The sequence below is a fragment of the Pleurodeles waltl genome, chromosome 3_2 (assembly GCF_031143425.1).
Source record: "Pleurodeles waltl isolate 20211129_DDA chromosome 3_2, aPleWal1.hap1.20221129, whole genome shotgun sequence".
Taxonomy (NCBI): Eukaryota; Metazoa; Chordata; class Amphibia; order Caudata; family Salamandridae; genus Pleurodeles; species Pleurodeles waltl.
In genome coordinates this window covers 1,479,754-1,493,413 of record NC_090441.1, presented here as the reverse complement: position 1 = coordinate 1,493,413, position 13,660 = coordinate 1,479,754, and the positions used below count along the sequence as shown (strand labels likewise).

At 41.2% G+C, this 13,660-nt stretch overlaps 1 protein-coding gene across 2 annotated transcripts in view; it reads right to left on the bottom strand.

The window, feature by feature from the left end:
• The window catches only part of USP32 (ubiquitin specific peptidase 32), a 941,828-nt gene that overhangs the window by 772,560 nt on the left and 155,608 nt on the right, over positions 1-13,660 (bottom strand). The gene's annotated exons all lie outside the window — the stretch shown is intronic.

The following is a 13,660-nucleotide window of genomic DNA, read 5'->3' as shown; positions in this document are numbered from 1 at the left end:
AAGCGTACTACAATGCAAATGCCATCGGAAACGGAGTGCGGTGTCCGTGAAGTGGTCGCCGTGCTCATAAACCAAAGCGCTCAATAGTGCAAATGTCCTTGGAAACATGACACACAGCATCCGTGAAGCGGAGGGCGTGCTAACACACGAGCCGAGGCAAACAAAAAAAATGGTGTGCAAAAAAGAACCTAAATAAAATAAAATAAAGAGTAAGACCACATGTAACAAGGGCAGTCCTCATGGGGGTTACAAAAGTGCAAAAAGAGGGAGTAGTAAGCATTTGCACCAATTAAAAGCACGCATTTAGGAAAGTCAGTTAAAAAAAAAACACAGTTAAAAATATGGGTGGTTAAAGCCCATATTCTAGATACCTCATGTCTCGAAGAGACTGTAGATGCGCTGCCTAGGTGAGACCTAAAAAAAAACAGGGGGGTGGGGTGGTGCAATCAGGCAGCCACAGAACTGTGTAATTTGCTCACCATCCATTATCAAATGTGTGCTCACATATATCATTACAAAATAAAGCAGGCTTGTCATGGAAAGGAAATGCAGAGACAATTACAATAAAGCACACTAAGAAGTTTTTCAATATGTCTCACAAAACTAATTTTCTGGTTCGGGCAAAAAGATGAAAGACCTTGGATGAACTCTAGAAGAATAAAAGCACCAACAAGAGAAACTTTCACTCTTCATAACTCAAAAAAAAAAAGTTTTGCTCACAAAAAATTGGGACAATACACAAGTATATTGGGACAATACACAGGCAAGCTTGCTTGGGTATTTGAAAGAAAATAATTTTTAGATTTACCTATAAGCAAAAGCTGGTATTCGAAAGCCAAATCTGTCTTTTCTGAAAAAAGCAGGATGTTATTAGGGAACAACGTAAGTGTATTTTCAAAATTCATTGAAAGTTGATATTTGAGTGATGTTTTGTGCCGGTTTGCTGACATTTTCAATAGTGCAAGAGGATACCTCTTTCTGTGCTATTATTTCTTGACTCAGTTGGAGGCATTTGATCACCACCAAGAATATGATCCTACAAATCAAATATCCTCTACATTATGATGATTTATATAAAATACAGTCATAGTGTTGTCAACCTACTATAAGTCCTCTCTTCCAGAGATAAGCACAACAAAGTGCTGCTTTCGTTTAAGTGGCTATGCACTCAGACATATGGGAACTCTTAATACAGCAATAACATTCCTGTCTACTTTACGGCAGGTGCACAGGTCTCAGCAAAGCAAAAATATAAAACAAAAGTAATGATAATTTTGAATGACAATCTTCCACCTCATACACTACACTTTAGGATGGCAGCTATACTCGGGCCCTTTTTTGTTTCAAGATGCCCACCGCTTATATATTGGCTTGAAAGGCCCCTTCTAATTACATCCTCTACTGCTACATGCACAGAGTTCCAATTGTGAGCTGCTGACAGACCACAATTACGTTCTGGACCGTCGTTGCCAGCTGCACGACGATCCCTCCTGTCTTACTGACCCTGGAGGCTTCTAGTGTGGTGTACTCTTCCAAATCATGTAATTTTTCAGCACCCATCCATCTCACTGGCAATGCACTGGATTCCGCCTGTGCTCCTAATTCAGGTATCTATGCATGTCTTTATGCCTGCAACCTGCAAAAACAGTGAGCCCTTATCTTTGTGTCTTTTTTAATAGTTGTATTATAGTCTCCAGCCACTCAATCCCATTCTATCCTTGGAATTCGAGCAATTTACTGTGCTTGGTGAGCCAAGTGAGTTAGATTTACTCAATTACCTCCCCTCCCTCCCACCCTCTTTTTTAGATAGGCAAGCTTATCCTTGTTCCTTTGGTGTAACACTCCTCTACATTTTTTCATTTTTCTTGGTCTCCTCCAGGCAACTGAAACTCAATTTGAATAATACATGTCTGTTTCGACCAGACAATTTTAATTGCATCTAAATTCTTAATTTTATTCTCAATCTCTTTTGTCCTTCTTTCTCTTCCAGTACACTATGTTACCTTTACTCAGGACAAATATATTCTAAGTCCTGATGACGATCCTTTATCCCTAAAGCATTGAAACCCTGTTGACTCTTTGGACTCACAATCTTATTACTATTGTTATCTTTTTAGGGTTGTTCCTCACTGAGTGTAATGCATGAATTGTGCATCTCGTGTGTGCTATGTAGGAGGACTGAGAATGTCTTTTTACCTCACACACTGTTCACTACTGATTGTTGTTCTCTAATTATTCGGAAAAGCAGCACTGTCTGCTATTCTGCTTTATTTTTTTACTAATTTCAGATTAGGGGCCACTGTTGTGTAAAACAGAGGATTTGGATGCATCCATATGCCTGCCACACTCAAGCTCCAATTTTCCCGTTCCCATTCACATATTTCAATAACTCTCAGATGTTCTGGAAATAAAAAGTTGTTGAAGAATGAAATATGTAACACCTGCCAAAGAACATTAGCTGCCTGAAGCAAATCAAGACCAACCTGACAGAAATCTTTGAATTGAATTCCTTTAGCGCCCAGATACCCTTAGGGGTAATGGCGCTTCAGTTTACAAATGCTATGATTGATTGATTGATTGATCTGTGTAGATCGACTAAACAGAGACATGAAAAACATCTAACAAGCATAACCACACACTAATGCCCGGTGCTTAATTTGTAAAACAGTAAGTGACAGGGCCCAAAGCTTTGTACAGAATCCCACGCTGGCTCCATCAAAGGTTGGTATATCGAATGACATGGCTTTGTAATCTTGATTCTACCTCATGCCTCTTTAAACCACATCTCCAAACTTCCTGTCTCCTTATCTTTTGATTCTTGAAGGTTCTTTTTCATCCCTGTTTTTTTTTTACCTTTGCCACTATTTGTTCATCTTTCCATCCCCCTTATATTACTAATAGTAATTTTTCTCCAAATTAAATGAGCCTTTAATAAGTCACTATTAAATCATTTTACATCACAGCGAGTATGATTTGGGGATAAGAACATTCATTATCCAGAGAGAGTGGATGTAGGGGTGTAGCAGTAAATAGTTCCCTAAAGGGAGACCCATGACAACCTTCTAAACGAAAGCACTTCAGCTGGTGGACAGCCATCAGGCTTTGAGAGACAGTTTTGGCATATGGTTTGCTAGCAGAACGGAAGATCTGTTGTGCGGTAATAGGTAACCCGGGCAGGTATAATTTTGCATTTCACAACCTGACGTCATTTATAGTGAGCAGGCAGGTTTTTGTGCCAAAGATGGCGAAATGCTACTTGACGGGCACCATGGTCGGTTGTGACTGTTGGAATTTCAAAATGAGAGTGACATGAAGAGCAACAATGAACCGTGGTGGCTGAAAAATTCTGACACTGGTGAGGAGGAAAGACCAGTTACATTTACACACCAATTACTTGCCATTGTCATTACTTGCATAGCTGACACACCCTGGTCCCTCCATCTCCGTTTTTACCAACTAGGGGCCTGCCCTCACCTCAGTTACTGCCTAACTGCTCCAACTGTCACAACTAGTATCACCACTAAATTGAGCCTAACCTCAGCCACTACACACCTGTCCATGGCCACTTTACAATGCACCCGTCCCCATACCTCTGGCGAAACTGTGTTGAAAGTTACACACAGATCACTTGTCACTGTCAAGGTAAACAAAGATGACAAAAAGAATGAATGAATTAAGATTAAAATGCATGCAATTTGTATTTCTTTAAATTGTCACCTGCACATCAGTCCTGACTCTAGGGGTGTAACGATAAATTAATGAATGAATAAGCATTGTCCTCTTCAGCCTCCCTATTAGATCCGCCACTGAGGTGGGGAATGTTCTGGGGTTGACCTTGCAGGTGGAAGCCTGAGCCACCAAGCTACCAGAAGTCAGTGCTGTGTTAGAAAAGCAACTTAGAAAAGCAGGGTGCTCAGGGTCAGTTCTCTGAAGCTTAGCAAGATGGCAACTTACTAGAGGAGCCAGGTCGCCATTAATGTCTCCATCAACGTTTTGTTAAAGGGAAGCAGGGGCACTGATGCAGCAGATCAAGGTCACAGGAACTCTATCAATGGGTTTATCTTGGTAGCTCAATTTCCAAGACTTCTTCAAAAGTGATACTCTCCTCTGTAGGGGCCCCAGTGGAGGGTCCAACTCGGTCACAGGTGAAGTATCCATGCCACTGATGTTCAGTAAATCTAAAAAAAAAAGGTCAGTATGTTTTGGAGGTTCTGGAAGGCATCCAAATGCAGTTCAAGCAGGATCTCCAGTCTTTGGTAGTGCTGATGTGTTTTACGGGAGTGAACTGCGTGGGAATTATGCCAAATAGTGGGTTACACTTTGGTCATTGATCAAGCATGGGTCAATATGTGATCTGGACCTAAGACAGGCAGGGGTGGATCCAGAGCAGGCGCACTAAAGCCAAAGCTGACCTTGGAGTTGATGGGATTGGCATGTCCTTCAGCTCAGCTGTGGAGGTATGGTCAGAGCCAGCTTGGGGGCAGGCATGGATCCAAAAGGGTCAGCCTGCTCTGGAGCAAGCCCTTTTGGTAGAAATCTGACTTGGGGCCCATGCAGCTCACAGGGCCCAATTGTGCACCACAGGAAAACTGCATCACCCGAAAAAGTTACAAAATGCCCTTTGTGAAGAACTCTACTTGATGCTGTTCAACTATTGACAGAGGAACGTGGAACATACTGGTACTTACCTGAGAAATGACAGAGTCAGATAAGGAGGTGGAGTGGAGTTGGGTCCTTCGAGTGGCAAATGTGAGACTTTCTCCCAGAACAGAGACCACTTGAAAAATCCTACATGGACTTTTTGTTTTTCTCGTGGAGCATGTTCTTAGACTTCACCTTTGACTTACCTGATAACAGTGACCCGGACCTGTAGTGGAAGCATCCCCACCATTTGGAGTGGGAGAGAGTCAACTGCTTGGAGAGCGATCTACCCAGTTCTCAAGCTTAGCAATGTACAGCTTTGACTCCTGCTCGCTGATGGCCTTTAGATATATCAGGGACCATTTTCCGCGCTACTTTGATTTATTCACAGATGACAGCCACCAGAGCTACATGTTGTGAGGATCCGTAACTGACATCTGCCTCTTGTTGTGATGGCAGTTTGAACAGGGACTAGAATATTGCTGGAGACATCTACACTCAAAAGACGGGGACTTTATCCTCCACATGAACAAGTCCTGCACAAGAATAGGCATGCTTTTATCTCCAAATACCTAGTGCTTAGATTGCAAGGTGCTTGCATGAAAATGTGTTCAGGTGGAAATAGCTATGGGGCGTGGGCCCTGCTCCAAAAAGAAAGGATCATGCAAACCCAGTCAACAAAGCTGAACTAGTGCAGGGCATTACCTTTCAGAAAACGACCTGAGTGACACCTTCCATGTAATCCACTGTGATCCAAAATCTAAAAATGTTTTTTTTTTCCAAACTGCCCTTTTGGACCCGCTTTGGTTCCCCCTCAATTTCGACATGCTTTTGGCCCACCTCCACAAGTGAGTTATCATTTTTACAGGGAGACTGAGGGGAACGTTGGGTGGTAGGAAATTTGTCCCGGTGCGGTGATCCCACACAGAAATGTGTGAAAAATGTGATTTTGTTTTTTAGCTAAATTTGAGGTTTACTGAGGATTCTGGGTAAGAAAACTTTGGGGATTCACACAAGTCACACCTCCCTGGACTCCCTCGGGTGTCTAGTTTTCAGAAATGTCTGGGTTTGGTAGGTTTCCCTGTATGGCTGCTGAGCCAGGTGCCCATCCGCCCCCGCAAAAACAGGTAGTTTTGAAATTGATAATTTTGATGTGTCCAGATTGTGTTTTGGGGCATTTCCTGTCGCAAGCACTAGGCCTACCCACAAAAGTGAGGTACCATTTTTATCAGGAGACTTGGGGGAACGCTGGGTGGAAGGAAAATTGTGTCTCCTCTTGGATTCCAGAACTTTCCATCATCGAAATGTGAGGAAAAAATGTTTGTTGGCCAAATGTTGAGGTTTGCAAAGGATTCTGGGTAACAGAACCTGGTGAGAGCTCAACAAGTCACCCCATCGTGGATTCCCGTAGGTGTCTAGTTTTAAAAAATGCACAGGTTTGGTAGGTTCCTCCTAGGTGTCGGCTGAGCTAGAGGCCAAAATCCACAGCTAGGCACTTTTCAAAAAACTGCTCTGTTTTCTTTGGGAAAATGTGATGTGTCCACGTTGCGTTTTGGGGCATTTCCTGTCGCAGGCGCTAGGCCTACCCACACAAGTGAGGTACCATTTTTATCAGGAGACTTGGGGGAACGCTGGGTGGAAGGACATCTGTGGCTCCTTTCAGATTCCAGAACTTTCTGTCACCGAAATGAGAGGAAAAGGTGTTTTTTTTGGTCAGATTTTGAGGTTAGCAAAGGATTCTGGGTAACAGAACCTGGTCAGAGCCCCACAAGTCACCCCATCTTGGATTCCCCTAGGTGTCTAGTTTTCAAAAATGTGCTGGTTTGCTAGGTTTCCCCAGGTGCCGGCTGAGCTAGAGGCCAAAATCCACAGGTAGGCACTTTGCAAAAAACATGTCGGATTTCAATGTAAAAATGTCATGTGTCCATGTTGCGTTTCCTGTAGCGAGCATTAGGCCTACCCACACAAGTGAGGTACCATTTTTATCGGGAGACTTGGGGGAACACAGAATGGCAAAACAAGTGTTATTGGCCCTTGTCTTTCTTCCTTCAAAACGTAAGACGGTGTGTTAAAAAAAAGACGTCTATTTTAGAAATGCCCTGTAATTCACATGCTAGTATGGGCACCGCGGAATTCAGAGATGTGCAAATGACCACTACTTCTCAACACCTTATCTTGTGCCCATTTTGGAAATACAAAGGTTTTCTTGATACCTATTTCTCACTCTTTATATTTCAACAAATGAATTGCTGTATAGAATGAAAACCCACTGCAGGGTGCAGCTCATTTATTGGCTCTGGGTACCTGGGGTTCTTGATGAACCTACAAGCCATATATATCCCCGCAACCATAAGAGTCCAGCAGACATAACGGTATATTGGTTTAAAAAATCTGACATCACAGGAAAAAGTTACAGAGGAAAACGTGGAGATAAATGGCTGTTTTTTTCACCTCAATTTCAATATTTTTTCATTTCAGCTATTATTTTCTGTAGGAAACCCTTGTAGGATCTACACAATTTACCCTTGCTGAATTCAGAATTTTGTCTACTTTTCAGAAATGTTTAGCTTTCCGGAATCCAGCATTGGTTTCACACCCATTTCCATCACTAACTGGAAGGAGGCTGAAAGCACAAAAAATAGTAAAAATGGGGTATGTCTCAGTAAAATGCCAAAATTGTGTTGAAAAATGGGGTTTTATGATTCAAGTCTGCCTGTTCCTGAAAGCTGGGAAGATGATGATTGTAGCACAGCAAACCCTTTGTTGATGCCATTTTCAGGGAAAAAAACCACAAGCCTTCTTCTGCAGCCCTTTTTTCCCATTTCTTTTTTGAAAAACGAAATTTTCGCTGTATTATGGCTAATTTCTTGGTCTCCTTCAGGGGAACCTACAAAGTATGGGTACCTCTAGAATCCCTAAGATGTTGGAATTAAATTACACAAATATGGCGTGGGTAGCTTATGTGGACAAAAAGTTATGAGGGCCTAAGCACGGACTGCCCCAAACAGCCACAAAAAGGCTTGGCACCTGAGGGGGAAAAGGCCTGGCAATGAAGGGGTTAGACATGCAACAAATAATAAAAGATGTCATGATAACAACACACACTGGGGACCGTGGGGGTGACTGGAGAGTGTGTGTGCCTTTTACTATGTCAGCAACCACTTTTATTCATATGAAACTATCTAGTGCAGCGCAAAAACTGCATTCCTAACAAATAATGAAGTGGTATGGCCTGAAGTTAGGGGCGATAACCGGTTTTAGTCACCCTCCCAACAATGATGAGCCAGAGAGGCAGGCGATGGCTCTTAAAGGGAGGGTGATCAAGGCTGTTAGTCGACCTTCCTCTCATCCCAAGCTGTGAATTGAGTTCACCCTGCACGAGGGAACAAACAGCTCTATACCACTGCTACAGCAGCCCAGCTCCAGATGTCTTTCATCATAAGCTACACTGTACTGGCACCTCTCCTTCCTTTGCTAAATGGGAATGTAAGCCCAGATAAAGTAAGGTTTTTCTTTTTTTATAGTTTTCAGAAGTTCAAAACACAGACACACGTTGCGGCTGCACTCTGTATTTATTGAATCTGCCTCCTAACATAACTGATATGCTACTACAACTGCCACTCCTTTGAAGATCAGCATTCTACCCTTGATGTCATAGTCACTATGACATCATTCACATCAGAATTACGTTGCGACAGTTCTCCCTTCCTTTTAAAAAAAAATAGCAAGTGAAGAATAACAAGCTAAAACAATAAATAAAATACATAAAAATACAACAAATGAATAAACAAGTCAGTAAGTTTGTTTTTTTAGGTACTCTTGTTGTTCTTCTGCGTAAATAAGAAGCACTGTGTCCATTAAATTCATTTGCATCCTGAGAAACCACATCTTGCCGATTCTCTCTTTGTTGTATCTCTTTTTCTAGAACCTGAGTTACACATTTTTAAACTGAAGCTTTATTTCTAATTATCACTCTTTTCTCATCCTCTGCAGTAACAGTTGAACCTTGTCCTTTTGTTACTCTCAATGGTAATGGATGAAACCTACTCTGAGACTTCATTGGTTTTTTCTTTCACCAAAACTAGATCCCCTGTTTGATAAATTAGTCATTCAATATGCTTTATTTGTTCTGCATAATATTTGATCCTTTCTTTCCTTTCTTTATCCTTTCATGCAATTTTGTTATGTTCTCTTAGAGGATCTGAAAGTAAATGTGGCAGTCTTCTTGTTGAGTCTGTAGAAACATTAATTCTGAAGGACTTTTTCCTGTTGTTCCATGAGGTGTATTTCAGCAATCATGAAGCACTGACACACAGCGTGATTTACACATATTTGAAGTTTACGAAAATCACCTACATTAAAAGGTGGTCCGTTTTGTTTAACATCTCTGGAATTCCCCATTTCGGAAAAATGTAATCTAAAACAGGGAGTATTACAGCTGCTCAAGTAGATAACACAATTTTTACAACTGGAAAATGATGAGAATATTCAGCAATTATAGCAAATAAATATTGTCCAGAATCCATTGGTCCATAAAAAGCAGCTTACAAGTTAGATCATACTGCATCTGGAAGCTTGGACATATGCAGTTCTTCACTATTTCTTTCTCAAGTGGTACACTGACAACAATGGCATGCTTGAACAATTTCTTCAACTTGACTGTCAGACCTTGGGAACCACATTTTTTTCCTAAAGGAAATTATTTGTTGATGGTACTCCTGTATGACTTTATTGTACAATGTCAATTACAAGTTTCTTTAAAAGACGTGATGTAACTATCCAATTACCTCTGAAGAGAATTCCAGAGGGAGTTATAGACAATTCTGTTTGCACATTTTTAAAGGAAAGAATTTCCCTTTTGTTTATTCAAGACTGGAAAATGGTTGCATTATTTATACTCTTCCATCTATTTGCAAATATTATTTGTTTCACTTCTTTAATCAATTCAGCTTTCCAAGACTGTTTTGGGAACTGCTGATTTAATTATAATAACATTTATATTCCTCAGCTTCACATTCTTGGCCAATTCCTGCTGGATGTCTGGATAAGTAATCTACAGGATTATACTCTTTCATAGGCCTGTGAACAACTTTAAAATTGTAATCCATCAATCTCATGTCCCATCTTTCGATGTGTGTAGGCATCTTTGCTTTCAGATTACCAAAAACAGTTGCTACTGCATGATAATCTGTCATTATCACTAAAGGTCTATCACAAAAGAAGTCATGATAATGCTCACATGCCCAAACCAGAGCCAAACTTTCTTTTTCTGACTGCATTTCTTTCCTGCATCAGTTAAACATTTAATAGCATGAGAGATTAAATAACGAGGTGTTTCCCTTCCAACTTTATGTTGTACGAGAATGGCACCTAGTTTGACTACGCCTGCATCCATTATTCAGGGGTGTGGAATTTATTAAAATATCTACTTGTCCAGGGGACAGGTTGCTTCTCAAATCTACTTGTCCTGTAAAAAGATCTACTTGTCCCTTTGGTGCCATGTAGTGTGGCGACAAATTATGGAGCAATCTCATTATGTAAGAGCTCTGATAATAGCCTCTCTGATTATGCCAGGGCTACTACCATAATAAGGCTTGAATACTTGCAGTTTCAATCCCTACTGTAGCAATTTCCTTATTTTGCCACCTTTCTGCAGATCTGCATACTGGGGCTGGAGGAAGCAGTAAGCAATAGTTCCAGGGCTGGAATGCCTTTGAGTCTGCAAACCTACTAACCTGCATGTTTTAAAGATTTTCACCAGCTTCTCTCTAATATTTTCCCATAATAAGAAAGGTTGGACATTTACTCCTGACAATGGCAGAATTAGAACTTCTTCCAGGGTTGGGAAGAAAGTGGCCGGAGGGAAAATGAACTTGCAGATGCTCAATAGATTTTCACATGAGCAAATCTACACATGCGTATTTACCCATGCTAAAATACAGTTCACAAATATTTTATAGGGGTACGACATATACCATGGGTGCACTTTTGTGACTTTCTTTAAGAATTTGGGGCCACATGTAGGTAGGTTCAGATTTGCGACCCGCAAATTGCGAGTCGCAAATCCGAATGTAGGATGGTGTCCCTGACACCATCTGTGATTCGCAAGGGCTTCGCAAATGCCCACCTAGTGAATAATCATGAGGTGGGTCGCAATTTGCGACCCCCTTGCGAATAGCGGCCCTCACAGGAATGGTGGCATGCTGGAGACAGCAGACCACCATGTCTGTGACTGCTTCCTTAAAGGAAAACGAGATGCATTACAAAAACGAAAAATGAAACGTTTTTGTTTCATTTTTTCAGAGCAGGCAGTGGTCCGCAGGACCTCTGCCTGCTCTGAAAATTTTTTTACAGTGACATTCACAATGGGGAAGGGGTCCCATGGGGACCCCTTCCCTTTTGCGAAAGTGTTAGCACCCATTTGAAATGGGTGCAAACTGCGATTGGTTTGCGCCTGCATTCGCGGTCACAAAACAATCCTACATTGCACTGCGAGTCGCAATTAGGAAGGGAACACCCCTTCCTAATTGCGACTCGCAAACCCGTTTTGCGATTCGGTAACCAGGTTACTGAATCGCAAAACTGGGTTTGTGCATCGCAATGTGCTTTTTGCACGTCGCAAACAGCGAAAGTCGCTGTTTGTGACATGCAAAAAGCTACCTACATGTGGGTCTTGGTCCCTAATTAGGTCTGGTTTTAACAAAGACATTTTGTTTAGTAAAAACTTCTATTTCTCTCTCTTTTGGCTGGCTTTACTGTGAGTGATTGCATTCTGCTCTTCCACAAGGAGCATATTGGCACACAACGTAGTTTTGTTCAGTGTCAGGAACTACAGTGGCAATCAGTGACGTAACGAAACTGGAGGGTGCCCCTTTACAAAGAACATGGAGGAGCCCCTCTCCAGACTCACTCAGGGCAGGTGCTGTGCTAAAGGGCCCCCCTGGAGGGCGGCTGCGGGGCCTTTGTTATGCCACTGGTGGCAACATGTGCTTTTAGAGTTCAAAAATTTTTGGTTTTTTTTGTGGCAGTGTTTGTTACAATGTTGAGGGCCTGGTAGCTCCCACAACAATAAGGTGTTACAAAAGCCATGTCAAAACAAGACACGCATTGATGAAACTAAAAGACTTATAAAAATATGTCAGATCAGTTGGCTTTGTCAGTGTTTGTTTATTTTCATGCTTCCCATATTCGTGTTGAAAATGGTTACACTGATTTTCCATTAGAAATATTTTTGGGAAATACTAGCATGCATCAACACATTTTACTAAATGACACTTCATTTGCATCTAATCAGAGAGCATTCTGGGAGCCTTATACTTAGCCTCATAGCCTAAAGTTTTCAAACATGTGTATACACAGCTGTTTTTTTTTGTACTGGAACCAACGTCAGTAGTGAAGTGTGACCTTAAAACATTTATTTACAGCACTCACCCTAATAATCAAGGCTTTCAAATAATGAACCATAAATACAAGTTCGAACAGCATTATCTTTTGGAAACACATTACCTCAACTGCAGAGAGTTCCACTCTCTGTAAACAGGCAGCCAAAGGGTTTGTGCTGCAGAGGGCTGGGCCTAATTGTCCCAAGGACAAAGTAAACATAAAAACTTGTTGCCCTTGACCCCAAACAAGATGTCCCGGGCGTCGGGCGATAGGAATTCCACATCCCTGATTATTATTTCAGTACATTACACTGCATCAAAATATTTGCTGTCAATGTTCAAGGGATACCACCCCGTTATGAATTTTATCAAATGGATGCATATAATCATTGGGAATTGTACAGTGTCTTTTATCTATGTTCTTTGTTTATGATGACTTATTTTGTTGATAGCTGCACATATTTGGAGTTAAATCATTATACGATGCAGACTATATTGGTCCTGTGTTTTGTCATTCTTGGAATTAATTTTGGTCTAATTAATAAGTCTGTAACAATGAGTAACTCTGGGTTCCTTCTAAGACATAGAAGAAGGTACCACTATTGAATGAATCCCATGGGGCAATTGTTATATTAATACATCTCTGCCCAAAGAATCAGAGAACAGGCTACCTTATTCGGGAACTGTGTATGTGCTGCCTTAATGATTGATGTAGGCCAGAGACAGTATTATTGTACCTTACCAACACACTGGTGTGAAGACATTTGGGTTTGAAATGAAGGAGTGCTCTGCACTACACTGTTAACTCTAGCCAATTTGCAGACTTTAACACATGGGTACTCACAAACATTTTTCGAGGGGCCAGAAACTTTAGTCTGTGGGTGACTAAAGGCCGCACTATGCCAGCAGTGTGACGGTGGGGAGGTGTAAGGTGGGCAAAGGGAAGAGACACATGTACATCTAGCCCTTGAATTGCACCTGTGATCAATCCAGGCTTCCCCACTTGACTAAACTGAGTGATCCTAGGCAATTGTTTTATTGCACTTTGCGTCTTTATTCTTCATAATCACATATAAGAGGACCTCGAATTATGCCTTCAGGATGTGCCCTTTACAAAACCTTCTCTTGTGTTTGATTGAATAAACTATAATGTTGAACATATATAATAATAACCCAGGGCAGCCAGAGGATGCATATAACAACTGATTAACCTCTTAGTTCACTATTGCATTGTGCCACGGTGGGGAGAGGCATGCATCTTTCTAACGTCATGTTTGAAAACTGTCACCTTAAAAATAAAATAAAAATAAAAAAACACTTCTCAATGCACTGATGTACTAAGGTGAAATGCTTTTGCATGTTAATGTGTTAATGAAAGACACTTTTTTGAACATTTAAGGGACTTTAATATATTTTTACACGTTTGTTGCAAGATGGCTTTAAAAAGGAAGGTAAGGTGTTCTAAAAGATAAGTGGCATAGACCTTCTGTGCATCATTTATTTTTTTTCACTTCAGTTCACCTGTAAATAGGTGCTTACAATGTATTTATTATCTTTACGAATGTTAGTACTTTGTAAAGTATACAAGAGCCTAGTGTTGCTGTCCAACTGTGGGCTGCATGTAAAGGTCGGGAGGG